The sequence below is a fragment of the Pleurodeles waltl genome, chromosome 2_2, assembly GCF_031143425.1.
Source record: "Pleurodeles waltl isolate 20211129_DDA chromosome 2_2, aPleWal1.hap1.20221129, whole genome shotgun sequence".
NCBI lineage: Eukaryota > Metazoa > Chordata > Amphibia > Caudata > Salamandridae > Pleurodeles > Pleurodeles waltl.
The window spans coordinates 241,950,622-241,962,697 of record NC_090439.1 but is presented as its reverse complement, the minus strand read 5'-3'; positions in this window follow the sequence as shown (position 1 = coordinate 241,962,697).

Genomic DNA, 12,076 nt, shown 5'->3' with positions numbered 1-12,076 from the left:
TGGCGATGCACTTGTGCGCCTACTGAGTGGTACAAAAACCTGTGAAGACGTTTGGCGGCATTTCAAGCGACCCCTTCAGTTACATACGCTCTCTGCTGATGAAGGCCGAAAGCCAGAAACACGTGTCCAGAGATACGGCACTCGCTGCACCTACCTTAGGTGAAGAACTTTCTACAGCGATACAGCACTTGCTGCACCTACTTAGGGTGAATAATTTTTTTTAAGATTCTCGCTATTTATATTTAAATGACTGCATTTACCATGATGCCTTGGGGCTATTTTCCGCTTGATTGCAAGGCAGTGTGCTCCCTTTTTCTTTTTGGATGTCTAAATGACGGCTCCTGTGAGCCTCTTGCTGACGAGCACTGGCGATGCACCTGTGCGCCTACTGAGTGGTACAAAAACCTGTGAAGACGTTTGGCGGCATTTCAAGCGACCCCTTCAGTTACATACGCTCTCTGCTGATGAAGGCCGAAAGCCAGAAACACGTGTCCAGAGATACGGCACTCGCTGCACCTACCTTAGGTGAAGAACTTTCTACAGCGATACAGCACTTGCTGCACCTACTTAGGGTGAATAATTTTTTGAAAGTTTCTCGCTATTTATATTTAAATGACTGCATTTACCATGATGCCTTGCGGCTATTTTCCGCTTGAATGCAAGGCAGTGTGCTCCCTTTTTCTTTTTGGATGTCTAAATGACGGCTCCCGTGAGCCTCTTGCTGACGAGCACTAGCGATGCACCTGTGCGCCTACTGAGTGGTACAAAAACCTGTGAAGACGTTTGGCGGCATTTCAAGCGACCCCTTCAGTTACATACGCTCTCTGCTGATGAAGGCCGAAAGCCAGAAACACGTGTCCAGAGATACGGCACTCGCTGCACCTACCGTAGGTGAAGAACTTTCTACAGCGATACAGCACTTGCAGCACCTACTTAGGGTGAATAATTTTTTGAAAGATTCTCGCTATTTATATTTAAATGACTGCATTTACCATGAGCCTTGGGGCTATTTTCCGCTTGAATGCAAGGCAGTGTGCTCCCTTTTTCTTTTTGGATGTCTAAATGACGGCTCCCGTGAGCCTCTTGCTGACGAGCACTGGCGATGCACCTGTGCGCCTACTGAGTGGTACAAAAACCTGTGAAGACGTTTGGCGGCATTTCAAGCGACCCCTTCAGTTACATACGCTCTCTGCTGATAAAGGCCGAAAGCCAGAAACACGTGTCCAGAGATACGGCACTCGCTGCACCTACCTTAGGTGAAGAACTTTCTACAGCGATACGGCACTTGCTGCACCTACTTAGGGTGAATAATTTTTTGAAAGATTCTCGCTATTTATATTTAAATGACTGCATTTACCATGATGCCTTGGGGCTATTTTCCGCTTGAATGCAAGGCAGTGTGCTCCCTTTTTCTTTTTGGATGTCTAAATGACGGCTCACGTGAGCCTCTTGCTGACGAGCACCTGCGATGCACCTGTGCGCCTACTGAGTGGTACAAAAACCTGTGAAGACATTTGGCGGCATTTCAAGCGACCCCTTCAGTTACATACGCTCTCTGCTGATGAAGGCCGAAAGCCAGAAACACGTGTCCAGAGATACGGCACTCGCTGCACCTACCTTAGGTGAAGAACTTTCTACAGCGATACGGCACTTGCTGCACCTACTTAGGGTGAATAATTTTTTGAAAGATTCTCGCTATTTATATTTAAATGACTGCATTTACCATGATGCCTTGGGGCTATTTTCCGCTTGAATGCAAGGCAGTGTGCTCCCTTTTTCTTTTTGGATGTCTAAATGACGGCTCTCGTGAGCCTCTTGCTGACGAGCACTGGCGATGCACCTATGCGCCTACTGAGTGGTACAAAAACCTGTAAAGACGTTTGGCGGCATTTCAAGCGACCCCTTCAGTTACATACGCTCTCTGCTGATGAAGGCCGAAAGCCAGAAACACGTGTCCAGAGATACGGCACTCGCTGCACCTACCTTAGGTGAAGAACTTTCTACAGCGATACGGCACTTGCTGCACCTACTTAGGGTGAATAATTTTTTAAAAGATTCTCGCTATTTATATTTAAATGACTGCATTTACCATGATGCCTTGGGGCTATTTTCCGCTTGAATGCAAGGCAGTGTGCTCCCTTTTTCTTTTTGGATGTCTAAATGACGGCTCCCGTGAGCCTCTTGCTGACGAGCACTGGCGATGCACCTGTGCGCCTACTGAGTGGTACAAAAACCTGTGAAGACTGTTGGCAGTATTTCAAGCGACCCCTTCAGTTACATACGCTCTCTGCTGATGAAGGCCGAAAGCCAGAAAGACGTGTCCAGAGATACGGCACTCGCTGCACCTACCTTAGGTGAAGAACTTTCTACAGCGGTACGGCACTTGCTGCACCTACTTAGGGTGAATAATTTTTTGAAAGATTCTCGCTATTTATATTTAAATGACTGCATTTACCATGATGCCTTGGGGCTATTTTCCGCTTGAATGCAAGGCAGTGTGCTCCCTTTTTCTTTTTGGATGTCTAAATGACGGCTCCCGTGAGCCTCTTGCTGACGAGCACTGGCGATGCACCTGTGCGCCTACTGAGTGGTACAAAAACCTGTGAAGACGTTTGGCGGCATTTCAAGCGACCCCTTCAGTTACATACGCTCTCTGCTGATGAAGGCCGAAAGCCAGAAACACGTGTCCAGAGATACAGCACTCGCTGCACCTACCTTAGGTGAAGAACTTTCTACAGCGATACGGCACTTGCTGCACCTACTTAGGGTGAATAATTTTTTGAAAGATTCTCGCTATTTATATTTAAATGACTGCATTTACCATGATGCCTTGGGGCTATTTTCCGCTTGAATGCAAGGCAGTGTGCTCCCTTTTTCTTTTTGGATGTCTAAATGACGGCTCCTGTGAGCCTCTTGCTGACGAGCACTGGCGATGCACCTGTGCGCCTACTGAGTGGTACAAAAACCTGTGAAGACGTTTGGCGGCATTTCAAGCGACCCCTTCAGTTACATACGCTCTCTGCTGATGAAGGCCGAAAGCCAGAAACACGTGTCCAGAGATACGGCACTCGCTGCACCTACCTTAGGTGAAGAACTTTCTACAGCGATACGGCACTTGCTGCACCTACTTAGGGTGAATAATTTTTTGAAAGATTCTCGCTATTTATATTTAAATGACTGCATTTACCATGATGCCTTGGGGCTATTTTCCGCTTGAATGCAAGGCAGTGTCCTCCCTTTTTCTTTTTGGATGTCTAAATGACGGCTCCGGTGAGCCTCTTGCTGACGAGCACTAGCGATGCACCTGTGCGCCTACTGAGTGGAACAAAAACCTGTGAAGACGTTTGGCGGCATTTCAAGCAACCCCTTCAGGTACATACGCTCTCTGCTGATGAAGGCCGAAAGCCAGAAACACGTGTCCAGAGATACGGCACTCGCTGCACCTACTTTAGGTCAAGAACTTTCTACAGCGATACCGCACTTGCTGCACCTACTTAGGGTGAATAATTTTTTGAAACATTCTCGCTATTTATATTTAAATGACTGCATTTACCATGATGCCTTGGGGCTATTTTCCGCTTGAATGCAAGGCAGTGTGCTCCCTTTTTCTTTTTGGATGTCTAAATGACGGCTCCCGTGAGCCTCTTGCTGACGAGCACTGGCGATGCACTTGTGCGCCTACTGAGTGGTACAAAAACCTGTGAAGACGTTTGGCGGCATTTCAAGCGACCCCTTCAGTTACATACACTCTCTGCTGATGAAGGCCGAAAGCCAGAAACACGTGTCCAGAGATACGGCACTCGCTGCACCTACCTTAGGTTAAGAACTTTCTACAGCGATACGGCACTTGCTGCACCTACTTAGGGTGAATAATTTTTTGAAAGATTCTCGCTATTTATATTTAAATGACTGCATTTACCATGATGCCTTGGGGCTATTTTCCGCTTGATTGCAAGGCAGTGTGCTCCCTTTTTCTTTTTGGATGTCTAAATGACGGCTCCTGTGAGCCTCTTGCTGACGAGCACTGGCGATGCACCTGTGCGCCTACTGAGTGGTACAAAAACCTGTGAAGACGTTTGGCGGCATTTCAAGCGACCCCTTCAGTTACATACGCTCTCTGCTGATGAAGGCCGAAAGCCAGAAACACGTGTCCAGAGATACGGCACTCGCTGCACCTACCTTAGGTGAAGAACTTTCTACAGCGATACGGCACTTGCTGCACCTACTTAGGGTGAATAATTTTTTGAAAGATTCTCGCTATTTATATTTAAATGACTGCATTTACCATGATGCCTTGGGGCTATTTTCCGCTTGAATGCAAGGCAGTGTGCTCCCTTTTTCTTTTTGGATGTCTAAATGACGGCTCCGGTGAGCCTCTTGCTGACGAGCACTAGCGATGCACCTGTGCGCCTACTGAGTGGTACAAAAACCTGTGAAGACGTTTGGCGGCATTTCAAGCGACCCCTTCAGTTACATACGCTCTCTGCTGATGAAGGCCGAAAGCCAGAAACACGTGTCCAGAGATACTGCACTCGCTGCACCTACCTTAGGTGAAGAACTTTCTACAGCGATACGGCACTTGCTGCACCTACTTAGGGTGAATAATTTTTTGAAAGATTCTCGCTATTTATATTTAAATGACTGCATTTACCATGATGCCTTGGGGCTATTTTCCGCTTGAATGCAAGGCAGTGTGCTCCCTTTTTCTTTTTGGATGTCTAAATGACGGCTCCCGTGAGCCTCTTGCTGACGAGCACTGGCGATGCACCTGTGCGCCTACTGAGTGGTACAAAAACCTGTGAAGACGTTTGGCGGCATTTCAAGCGACCCCTTCAGTTACATACGCTCTCTGCTGATGAAGGCCGAAAGCCAGAAACACGTGTCCAGAGATACGGCACTCGCTGCACCTACCTTAGGTGAAGAACTTTCTACAGCGATACAGCACTTGCTGCACCTACTTAGGGTGAATAATTTTTTGAAAGATTCTCGCTATTTATATTTAAATGACTGTATTTACCATGATGCCTTGGGGCTATTTTCCGCTTGAATGCAAGGCAGTGTGCTCCCTTTTTCTTTTTGGATGTCTAAATGACGGCTCCCGTGAGCCTCTTGCTGACGAGCACTGGCGATGCACCTGTGCGCCTACTGAGTGGTACAAAAACCTGTGAAGACGTTTGGCGGCATTTCAAGCGACCCCTTCAGTTACATACGCTCTCTGCTGATGAAGGCCGAAAGCCAGAAACACGTGTCCAGAGATACTGCACTCGCTGCACCTACCTTAGGTGAAGAACTTTCTACAGCGATACGGCACTTGCTGCACCTACTTAGGGTGAATAATTTTTTTAAAGATTCTCGCTATTTATATTTAAATGACTGCATTTACCATGATGCCTTGGGGCTATTTTCCGCTTGAATGCAAGGCAGTGTGCTCCCTTTTTCTTTTTGGATGTCTAAATGACGGCTCCCGTGAGCCTCTTGCTGACGAGGACTGGCGATGCACCTGTGCGCCTACTGAGTGGTACAAAAACCTGTGAAGACGTTTGGCGGCATTTCAAGCGACCCCTTCAGTTACATACGCTCCCTGCTGATGAAGGCCGAAAGCCAGAAACACGTGTCCAGAGATACGGCACTCGCTGCACCTACCTTACGTGAAGAACTTTCTACAGCGATACGGCACTTGCTGCACCTACTTAGGGTGAATAATTTTTTGAAAGATTCTCGCTATTTATATTTAAATGACAGCATTTACCATGATGCCTTGGGGCTATTTTCCGCTTGAATGCAAGGCAGTGTGCTCCCTTTTTCTTTTTGGATGTCTAAATGACGGCTCCCGTGAGCCTCTTGCTGACGAGCACTGGCGATGCACCTGTGCGCCTACTGAGTGGTACAAAAACCTGTGAAGACGTTTGGCAGCATTTCAAGCGACCCCTTCAGTTACATACGCTCTCTGCTGATGAAGGCCGAAAGCCAGAAACACGTGTCCATAGATACGGCACTCGCTGCACCTACCTTAGGTGAAGAACTATCTACAGCGATACGCCACTTGCTGCACCTACTTAGGGTGAATAATTTTTTTAAAGATTCTCGCTATTTATATTTAAATGACTGCATTTACCATGATGCCTTGGGGCTATTTTCTGCTTGAATGCAAGGCAGTGTGCTCCCTTTTTCTTTTTGGATGTCTAAATGACGGCTCCCGTGAGCCTCTTGCTGACGAGCACTGGCGATGCACCTGTGCGCCTACTGAGTGGTACAAAAACCTGTGAAGACGTTTGGCGGCATTTCAAGCGACCCCTTCAGTTACATACGCTATCTGCTGATAAAGGCCGAAAGCCAGAAACACGTGTCCAGAGATACGGCACTCGCTGCACCTACCTTAGGTGAAGAACTTTCTACAGCGATACGGCACTTGCTGCACCTACTTAGGGTGAATAATTTTTTGAAAGATTCTCGCTATTTATATTTAAATGACTGCTTTTACCATGATGCCTTGGGGCTATTTTCCGCTTGAATGCAAGGCAGTGTGCTCCCTTTTTCTTTTTGGATGTCTAAATGACTGCTCCCGTGAGCCTCTTGCTGACGAGCACTGGCGATGCACCTGTGCGCCTACTGAGTGGTACAAAAACCTGTGAAGACGTTTGGCGGCATTTCAAGCGACCCCTTCAGTTACATACGCTCTCTGCTGATGAAGGCCGAAAGCCAGAAACACGTGTCCAGAGATACGGCACTCGCTGCACCTACCTTAGGTGAAGAACTTTCTACAGCGATACGGCACTTGCTGCACCTACTTATGGTGAATAATTTTTTGAAAGGTTCTCGCTATTTATATTTAAATGACTGCATTTACCATGATGCCTTGGGGCTATTTTCCGCTTGAATGCAAGGCAGTGTGCTCCCTTTTTCTTTTTGGATGTCTAAATGACGGCTCCCGTGAGCCTCTTGCTGACAAGCACTGGCGATGCACCTGTGCGCCTACTGAGTGGCACAAAAACCTGTGAAGATGTTTGGCGGTATTTCAAGCGACCCCTTCAGTGACATACGCTCTTTGCTGATGAAGGCCGAAAGCAAGAAACACGTGTCCAGAGATACGGCTCTCGCTGCACCTACCTTAGGTGAAGAACTTTCTACAGCGATACGGCACTTGCTGCACCTACTTAGGGTGAATAATTTTTTGAAAGGTTCTCGCTATTTATATTTAAATGACTGCATTTACCATGATGCCTTGGGGATATTTTCCGCTTGAATGCAAGGCAGTGTGCTCCCTTTTTCTTTTTGGATGTCTAAATGACGGCTCCCGTGAGCCTCTTGCTGACGCGCACTGGCGATGCACCTGTGCGCCTACTGAGTGGTACAAAAACCTGTGAAGACGTTTGGCGGAATTTCAAGCGACCCCTTCAGTTACATACGCTCTCTGCTGATAAAGGCCGAAAGCCAGAAACACGTGTCCAGAGATACGGCACTCGCTGCACCTACCTTAGGTGAAGAACTTTCTACAGCGATACGGCACTTGCTGCACCTATTTAGGGTGAATAATTTTTTGAAAGATTCTCGCTATTTATATTTAAATGACTGCATTTACCATGATGCCTTGGGGCTATTTTCCGCTTGAATGCAAGGCAGTGTGCTCCCTTTTTCTTTTTTAGATGTCTAAATGACGGCTCCCGTGAGCCTCTTGCTGACGAGCACTGGCGATGCACCTGTGCGCCTACTGAGTGGTACAAAAACCTGTGAAGACGTTTGGCGGCATTTCAAGCGACCCCTTCAGTTACATACGCTCTCTGCTGATGAAGGCCGAAAGCCAGAAACACGTGTCCAGAGATACAGCACTCGCTGCACCTACCTTAGGTGAAGAACTTTCTACAGTGATACGGCACTTGCTGCACCTACTTAGGGTGAATAATTTTTTGAAAGATTCTCGCTATTTATATTTAAATGACTGCATTTACCATGATGCCTTGGGGCTATTTTCCACTTGATTGCAAGGCAGTGTGCTCCCTTTTTCTTTTTGGATGTCTAAATGACGGCTCCCGTGAGCCTCTTGCTGACGAGCACTGGCGATGCACCTGTGCGCCTACTGAGTGGTACAAAAACCTGTGAAGACGTTTGGCGGCATTTCAAGCGACCCCTTCAGTTACATACGCTCTCTGCTGATGAAGGCCGAAAGCCAGAAACACGTGTCCAGAGATACTGCACTCGCTGCACCTACCTTAGGTGAAGAACTTTCTACAGCGATACGGCACTTGCTGCACCTACTTAGGGTGAATAATTTTTTGAAAGATTCTCGCTATTTATATTTAAATGACTGCATTTACAATGATGCCTTGGGGCTATTTTCCGCTTGAATGCAAGGCAGTGTGCTCCCTTTTTCTTTTTGGATGTCTAAATGACGGCTACCGTGAGCCTCTTGCTGACGAGCACTGGCGATGCACCTGTGCGCCTACTGAGTGGTACAAAAACCTGTGAAGACGTTTGGCGGCATTTCAAGCGACCCCTTCAGTTACATACGCTCTCTGCTGATGAAGGCCGAAAGCCAGAAACACGTGTCCAGAGATACGGCACTCGCTGCACCTACCTTAGGTGAAGAACTTTCTACAGCGATACGGCACTTGCTGCACCTACTTAGGGTGAATAATTTTTTGAAAGATTCTCGCTATTTATATTTAAATGACTGCATTTACCATGATGCCTTGGGGCTATTTTCCGCTTGAATGCAAGGCAGTGTGCTCCCTTTTTCTTTTTTAGATGTCTAAATGACGGCTCCCGTGAGCCTCTTGCTGACGAGCACTGGCGATGCACCTGTGCGCCTACTGAGTGGTACAAAAACCTGTGAAGACGTTTGGCGGCATTTCAAGCGACCCCTTCAGTTACATACGCTCTCTGCTGATGAAGGCCGAAAGCCAGAAACACGTGTCCAGAGATACAGCACTCGCTGCACCTACCTTAGGTGAAGAACTTTCTACAGTGATACGGCACTTGCTGCACCTACTTAGGGTGAATAATTTTTTGAAAGATTCTCGCTATTTATATTTAAATGACTGCATTTACCATGATGCCTTGGGGCTATTTTCCACTTGATTGCAAGGCAGTGTGCTCCCTTTTTCTTTTTGGATGTCTAAATGACGGCTCCCGTGAGCCTCTTGCTGACGAGCACTGGCGATGCACCTGTGCGCCTACTGAGTGGTACAAAAACCTGTGAAGACGTTTGGCGGCATTTCAAGCGACCCCTTCAGTTACATACGCTCTCTGCTGATGAAGGCCGAAAGCCAGAAACACGTGTCCAGAGATACGGCACTCGCTGCACCTACCTTAGGTGAAGAACTTTCTACAGTGATACGGCACTTGCTGCACCTACTTAGGGTGAATAATTTTTTGAAAGATTCTCGCTATTTATATTTAAATGACTGCATTTACCATGATGCCTTGGGGCTATTTTCCACTTGATTGCAAGGCAGTGTGCTCCCTTTTTCTTTTTGGATGTCTAAATGACGGCTCCCGTGAGCCTCTTGCTGACGAGCACTGGCGATGCACCTGTGCGCCTACTGAGTGGTACAAAAACCTGTGAAGACGTTTGGCGGCATTTCAAGCGACCCCTTCAGTTACATACGCTCTCTGCTGATGAAGGCCGAAAGCCAGAAACACGTGTCCAGAGATACTGCACTCGCTGCACCTACCTTAGGTGAAGAACTTTCTACAGCGATACGGCACTTGCTGCACCTACTTAGGGTGAATAATTTTTTGAAAGATTCTCGCTATTTATATTTAAATGACTGCATTTACAATGATGCCTTGGGGCTATTTTCCGCTTGAATGCAAGGCAGTGTGCTCCCTTTTTCTTTTTGGATGTCTAAATGACGGCTACCGTGAGCCTCTTGCTGACGAGCACTGGCGATGCACCTGTGCGCCTACTGAGTGGTACAAAAACCTGTGAAGACGTTTGGCGGCATTTCAAGCGACCCCTTCAGTTACATACGCTCTCTGCTGATGAAGGCCGAAAGCCAGAAACACGTGTCCAGAGATACGGCACTCGCTGCACCTACCTTAGGTGAAGAACTTTCTACAGCGATACGGCACTTGCTGCACCTACTTAGGGTGAATAATTTTTTGAAAGATTCTCGCTATTTATATTTAAATGACTGCATTTACCATGATGCCTTGGGGCTATTTTCCGCTTGAATGCAAGGCAGTGTCCTCCCTTTTTCTTTTTGGATGTCTAAATGATGGCTCCGGTGAGCCTCTTGCTGACGAGCACTAGCGATGCAACTGTGCGCCTACTGAGTGGAACAAAAACCTGTGAAGACGTTTGGCGGCATTTCAAGCAACCCCTTCAGGTACATACGCTCTCTGCTGATGAAGGCCGAAAGCCAGAAACACGTGTCCAGAGATACGGCACTCGCTGCACCTACTTTAGGTGAAGAACTTTCTACAGCGATACCGCACTTGCTGCACCTACTTAGGGTGAATAATTTTTTGAAACATTCTCGCTATTTATATTTAAATGACTGCATTTACCATGATGCCTTGGGGCTATTTTCCGCTTGAATGCAAGGCAGTGTGCTCCCTTTTTCTTTTTGGATGTCTAAATGACGGCTCCCGTGAGCCTCTTGCTGACGAGCACTGGCGATGCACTTGTGCGCCTACTGAGTGGTACAAAAACCTGTGAAGACGTTTGGCGGCAATTCAAGCGACCCCTTCAGTTACATACGCTCTCTGCTGATGAAGGCCGAAAGCCAGAAACACGTGTCCAGAGATACGGCACTCGCTGCACCTACCTTAGGTGAAGAACTTTCTACAGCGATACAGCACTTGCTGCACCTACTTAGGGTGAATAATTTTTTTAAAGATTCTCGCTATTTATATTTAAATGACTGCATTTACCATGATGCCTTGGGGCTATTTTCCGCTTGATTGCAAGGCAGTGTGCTCCCTTTTTCTTTTTGGATGTCTAAATGACGGCTCCTGTGAGCCTCTTGCTGACGAGCACTGGCGATGCACCTGTGCGCCTACTGAGTGGTACAAAAACCTGTTAAGACGTTTGGCGGCATTTCAAGCGACCCCTTCAGTTACATACGCTCTCTGCTGATGAAGGCCGAAAGCCAGAAACATGTGTCCAGAGATACGGCACTCGCTGCACCTACCTTAGGTGAAGAACTTTCTACAGCGATACGGCACTTGCTGCACCTACTTATGGTGAATAATTTTTTGAAAGGTTCTCGCTATTTATATTTAAATGACTGCATTTACCATGATGCCTTGGGGCTATTTTCCGCTTGAATGCAAGGCAGTGTGCTCCCTTTTTCTTTTTGGATGTCTAAATGACGGCTCCCGTGAGCCTCTTGCTGACAAGCACTGGCGATGCACCTGTGCGCCTACTGAGTGGCACAAAAACCTGTGAAGATGTTTGGCGGTATTTCAAGTGACCCCTTCAGTGACATACGCTCTTTGCTGATGAAGGCCGAAAGCAAGAAACACGTGTCCAGAGATACGGCTCTCGCTGCACCTACCTTAGGTGAAGAACTTTCTACAGCGATACGGCACTTGCTGCACCTACTTAGGGTGAATAATTTTTTGAAAGGTTCTCGCTATTTATATTTAAATGACTGCATTTACCATGATGCCTTGGGGATATTTTCCGCTTGAATGCAAGGCAGTGTGCTCCCTTTTTCTTTTTGGATGTCTAAATGACGGCTCCCGTGAGCCTCTTGCTGACGCGCACTGGCGATGCACCTGTGCGCCTACTGAGTGGTACAAAAACCTGTGAAGACATTTGGCGGAATTTCAAGCGACCCCTTCAGTTACATACGCTCTCTGCTGATAAAGGCCGAAAGCCAGAAACACGTGTCCAGAGATACGGCACTCGCTGCACCTACCTTAGGTGAAGAACTTTCTACAGCGATACGGCACTTGCTGCACCTATTTAGGGTGAATAATTTTTTGAAAGATTCTCGCTATTTATATTTAAATGACTGCATTTACCATGATGCCTTGGGGCTATTTTCCGCTTGAATGCAAGGCAGTGTGCTCCCTTTTTCTTTTTTAGATGTCTAAATGACGGCTCCCGTGAGCCTCTTGCTGACGA